Below are 6,014 nucleotides of genomic sequence, written 5' to 3'. Positions count from 1 at the left end.
AAAGAAAAAGAAAGTCATACAGAAACAAGATAGCACAAAAGAGGAAAAGGAAAAAAAACAGGAGAGGAGTAACTTCCTTATTGAGCCAAATACAGAGTACTGTAACTTTTTATTTTAAGAGTAACAATAATACACAGTATTTCTATAACCATAAACATTTCTAATAGTAATTCCAAAATTAAAATTTTATTTCTTTCAGTTTTAAGCAAAAAATCCAGATGTAGTTTCCAGGTAGAAACAAAGCTAGTCTTTTCTTTAATCAAAACAGTCAATTTTGTCATTTCTGTCTATTAATCTCATCATTCATTCTTCCATGGTGGGGACATGCAATTTCTTCCATCTCTGTGCTTACAACAGTCTTGCTGCTATTATCATATATAACCCCCCACCCCCATTTTAAAGCTATTTTTCTCAAAGAAAAATTTCTGGTTTTAATTGTACATTTATTCCAAGAATTCTCTGAGTTAAAGTTCATATCTGACCCTATTATTTCTTAGATTTCTTACATATCCCCAATGATGATAAAAATACCTTCAGATTGATTACATTTCCAACATATATTTGACACATTCTTACACATTTTTGACATTTTTAGGTGCTAAGTTCCGACAACACACATATTAAAATTGTCTTTCAAGTTATAATTTATGTCAAATTATCAATTTATAATTTAATGTAAATTTCAATCCTTTAGTCTACATATTTTTCCATTGATCAAACATTATATCAAACTCAGTTTTTTTGCCCATTTAATCTTGATAAATCTTTGTCATATTAATCTTCCATATTCATTTTTAATAATAGTTTGTATACCTTAGCAATAACATGCTCGTCATTAGTACATAAATCTAATTCAAAATCAGTTTTCTGATTTGTAAAACTAAAATTCTTCTTCTCCAGTTTCAATCTTTCTATTAACTTGTTAAGGATATCCTAACATAACTGAACATAAGCATTATGTTCATAAGCATACTACGGATAATTATGACCCTCCATTTCAAATTCCTTTCCCATTTTCAGTTTAGGTTCCCTTTTAGATTCAGTAGGTCTGAGTGACTTCTAAAAGGGACACCGTGGCTCAGTGGCTAAGACACTGATCTTGTCAATCAGAAGATTGGCAGTTTAGCGGTTCGAATCCCTAGCACCGTGTAATGGAGTGAGCTTCCATTACTTGTCCCAGCTTCTGCCAACCTAGCAGTTCGAAACCACATAAAAAATGCAAGTAGAAAAATAGGGACCACCTTTGGTGGGAAGGTAACAGCACTCCATGCACCTTCGGTGTTTAGTCATACCAGACACATGACCACGGAGATATCTTTGGACAGCGCTGGCTCTTCGGCACTGCCCCTACAGCCGGAAAATGACTAGCACGCATGTGCGGGGGAACCTTTACCTTTAGGTTTGAGTAGGTCAACCAATTTTGTAAGTGCTTCTAAAAAAAGCTTATTGGGGTGACAATCATGAAGAAATTTGGGAATCAATCTTGTTTTATACTTGTTCCAATCCTTCATTATGAAATGATTTTGGAAATACATATTTACCTTAACTTTGTCATAGCATAGGTAGCCGTGCCACCCAAATCTCAAATCATGTCCTTCTAACAGGATACTTCTAGTTTTAGATGTATGAAAATCTAACAGGGACACAGCAACAAATTGTGGAGTCTATATAATAAATTGATTTTTTTTAAAAAAAAATGACTAAAATTTGCTGGACAATTAAAATACTTCATGAAATTGCTGTCTCAGCTTGCATTCCTTGGCCATCCCTGGCTTATTGTAATGTCATCCATAAGTTATCCTTTATACTAAAGTCAGAGTTAACTATTGTAAGAAAGAATATAAGGAATACTTCCAAGGATCATAGTGTAGTTCGAATTTTTAGTGTGTGTGAGAGAGAGACCATTCTAACAAAAAAGGATATTGTTTTATAATGATACTTTTTTCTGTTGTTCAATTGTGACCAGTTCTTAACAACAGAACTTGGGCTCAATTGTCGTCATAAGTCAAAGACTACCTGTATATTCAATAAAACAAGAGTCCTACCAGTCATATCACCTTCTTACTCTAAAGGAGCATCTTCTGAATCCAAGCTTGTGCTATTATGAAGATATCTGCAACATATTATTTTCATGAACACATTCTTGGGAGACCTCTAAGAGACATCAGAGTCTTTTGATTTGAGTTCTGCAACTCTAGTTGCAAATGTTATGATTGCTGTGAAGAGAAACTGAATTGTGGCCTTCTCTACACAATGCATAGCCATTTCTGTCTCTCCCTCCTTCTTTCTTCCCCAAGTCAATAAAAGAAATCCAGATTTCCGAATTGTTGTTTTTTTTCAGCCATTTGGTAACATGGTGGAAAGAATGAAGAAATATAGATTGATTTCCCCAAGCTATCACTTTCAACTGGCCTTGTTTGTTTTCTTTGCAGAGAAACAAGGGTGATCTTCACTCTTTTACATTTTCTTCAAGACGCATCTTCATCCATCTTCTAATCTATGTCAGATTTCCATCATGTGGTGAAGCTTTTCATAGTTAAAATGTCAGCAAAGAACTGTGATAATTACCCAGGTTCCATGTTCTTATTCTGCATTGTTATAGCTTCTTCATAAGTAATACATTACAAATAAAAAGTGTGTGCACACACACACACGGAGACGTACTATATGTATTATTGTCTTAAATGATTTAAATAGCAATCAGAAACTTAAATTAAAATACTTTTTCACAAAACACAGAGTACAAATAATGCTATGTATCATTTGCATTTATATCGTATCAGTAGAACAGAGAATTCATGTTGCTTTGATGTGCCTCTTTTAATAGTCTTCTCACAACTATAAAGTTACACGAGATATGTAAATGAACATGTAAATACTCCTGAATTCAGTGTTTGTAACAGTTATAGCTAAATGTTACAGTTTAATTAATAACAATTATTTAAAATGAATCAAGCTTGCATTTTAAATCTCTTCTTTCAACAGCTCATCAGCTGCAAATGCTTTAACAAAAGAGTCTGGCGTTGTTTTGCCAAAAAAGGGTGATGGAAAATCTAAATTGCAATTTAAGTAGAAAATCCCCAACCTAAATATTTTTAGGAATATTAAAAAAAGTTGCAAAGAATGGATTTTTTAGCATATTGACATAGAGTTGTGCTGCTCATTACAATGATAATTTCTTTATAAACCCAAGAATTCCACATTTTAATTGAATACAATTATTCTGTTGACCACAATAATGAAAAGATAATTAGAAAAGCAATATTTGGGATGAAGACAAATATGCAGATATGTGTGACAGTGCTTATGGAACGTGGTCAGAAGCACAGAAAACTAAAGTAGAACCAACCTTGTTTCTAGCAAAATTCCAGTTGTAGCCTAGCCACCTCTCCCCTAGCCACAATTTTCCTCACGTTCTGTAGATCTCAGCTGGTTTCATTCATGATATTTTAAAACAGTGGTTCTCAACCTTTTCTTCACCACCCGTTTGTAACCACTGACCATGGCCTCAGACCACCAAGACTTAACTCAAGGTTTAAATCATAACATTTCTTCAAACCTTCGTATTCCCTCCCCCCCGAATGACATTGTGGTCCCCCCAAGGGTCCACAGACCACAAGTTGAAAACCACTGCCCTAAAGCATTTTCTATTATTTTAGCCATATTAAGTCACGCATTGTATTTTTCTATATACAAGCTTGCAATAGTAAAGTTCTGAATTACTGAGATCTACCCTTGGCATATAAACTCTGAAAATCATTGTGGCAAAAGCAGAATGCACAGGATAGTCTTAATAAGTAGTCTTATTATGGAAGACTGTAGAAAAAAACACTTCTATTTCAAAGAAGTTACTCTTTGGTTGACTAGAATTTGCTTCATCTAGTCTACCTGTTCCAACTGAGAGTCATTTTCTAAGTTTATAAGCACTAGTTTTCTCTAACTATGTTATCTTGAATAGTTTAATTCATTGTTGTATTGTCCCAAGCTCTGCAGCTATCTTGGACCATGCTGTTAAATTTCAGTAGTGTAGTTGATAAAAATCCATGGTGCAATTTATGCCATTTCTAGATAGAAAATACAAGAAAATGATTGGGTGTGCTACATTAATAGAGTATTATCATAAAAAATGAAATATATTAGCCCTATCCATAAATAAAACCTATAAAAACATGGAATCCTTATGCGTTGTCTAGTCCTACATACTTTGGAACATCATGTCATTACAATATTCGCACAGTCCAAAAATATTTAGTGTGATTCTGGCTATAAATATTCCAACTCTCCAATCCTCTTCAAGCTTAAAATACCGAGCATGGAACTATAATTTTCCTGTAAAACAAACATTTTTATACTTGACGTGGAAAAAGATGGATTTAATGGATTCAGAATGCCTCTCAATTGATGCACTTAAAGAAGCTAGTGATTTATTTTTGAGATCAGCAATGCAGGTAAATACAGAAAATAAATTATTTATGAATTCTGTACACAATACTATTTATTAAGCTATATTTAATATGCTATTCCAATCTGACGCTTAGGAATAGTATTTTGTGGGGAAAATATTGAGTACAACAGATACTACCTTGAACTCCTGAAGGAAAGCCATATTATAAAATTAATAATAAATAAAATAAACTTGCCTTGGGTAGGAAACATTTTCACATATGAAACAATAGACAGCTCTCATTCAAGCAATTGTACAGTATAATTCTACTACTTCAAGTTGTTAAGTTGTTATGGTTATACATGGAGTCCTTGCTTAACAATGGTAATTGGGATTGGAAGTTTGGTCGCTAAACAATGTAGTCTTAAAGCACAGTGTCACATGACTGCATAGTTTAGGGATGGCAATCCTGGCAGTCCCTGTTGCCATTGTTAGGTGAAATTTGTGGATCATTAAGTCACCATCTCCTTGTGACTCCCTGCCAGTTTCCAAGAAGCAAAGTCAATGGAGAAGTGAGGAAGAAGTTGCAAATCCTAGATGGGACCAGGCTAATGTTAATTGAGGGCTATCTGTCCTGAAAAACCTAATTTGTTTGCATATAGTGTATGGAATAGAATGCACTTGTATTCATTTGCCCTGGGATAATTGATTTCTATTTTCAATATCAAAGTAAAACTTTGTTTCCACTTGGTCTGTCCCTCTATCAGTACTATAGAATGCATATCTCCATCCCACGCAGAAGTGTGTGTGTGTCTGTTTGTGTGTGTAGGGGGGAAGCAGAAAGGACTGCAAGAGAAAGACAAGGAGAATTCTATAGTGCAAGTGAAAGTTCACTTTGTAACCTAAAGTGTTATTTAATGTAGAGTTCCACAATTTAAAGTCAGTGAGATAGCCTCCCATACGTAATCTTGTTTTCGGAACTCCCCAGACTGATGAAAAGAACACCAGCAGAAAATACCTCAAAGGAAGACTATATCCTTTGATTGCATGCTGGTTATGTAATAAATACTTTGCAGCAGTAAGGAGGTGATTTATTCTAAACTCCCCACAAATTCTGGAAAACACTGTAGTATGGACTTTTTCCACAGGAAAAAGATGTGCTTCCCCAGAGTCATCGCTCAGATTTCATCTGCCCAGATTGTCAAAACACCATGTAAGAACAACTAACATTCCATGTGACGCCCTTCAAAAGCCAGCAAGACAGTTCATTCAGAGCATCAACTAAAGATTGGAATTCTAGAAGGGGGTGTGGAAAAAACATTTGTCTGCTTTGCTGACGCAATTCTCTGCACGTGTTTTCTGCTCCCTGCACGTGTTTTCTGTTCCTTCGGCAAGCAAGATTTTTTTTCTTAATGAAAGTTTAAAAGGGCCAGAGAGGTATGAGTGACTAGATTTAGAATATGTGTAACCCAATTGAGCCAACTTGATATAGCGAATAAGGAGAGGACCTTCCTCTATTAGAACAAGCATCAAAGAAAGCAAATTTGCTCAAGAGATTCTCCTCTTTAAATACATGCACATAGGAAGAAGTAAAACTCTGTTTAACTGCCTGAGAGTTTTCCAATGAATT

The 6,014-nt window shown here is 34.7% G+C and overlaps 1 protein-coding gene across 1 annotated transcript in view; it reads right to left on the bottom strand.

The window, feature by feature from the left end:
* MTNR1A (melatonin receptor 1A) overlaps positions 1–6,014 on the bottom strand; it is a 30,415-nt gene that overhangs the window by 22,864 nt on the left and 1,537 nt on the right. The gene's annotated exons all lie outside the window — the stretch shown is intronic.

This window comes from Pantherophis guttatus, chromosome 8 (assembly GCF_059756535.1).
Source record: "Pantherophis guttatus breed Tessera chromosome 8, ASM5975653v1, whole genome shotgun sequence".
In the NCBI taxonomy this organism is placed as follows: domain Eukaryota; kingdom Metazoa; phylum Chordata; class Lepidosauria; order Squamata; family Colubridae; genus Pantherophis; species Pantherophis guttatus.
This window is presented reverse-complemented; position numbering and strand designations above follow the sequence as displayed.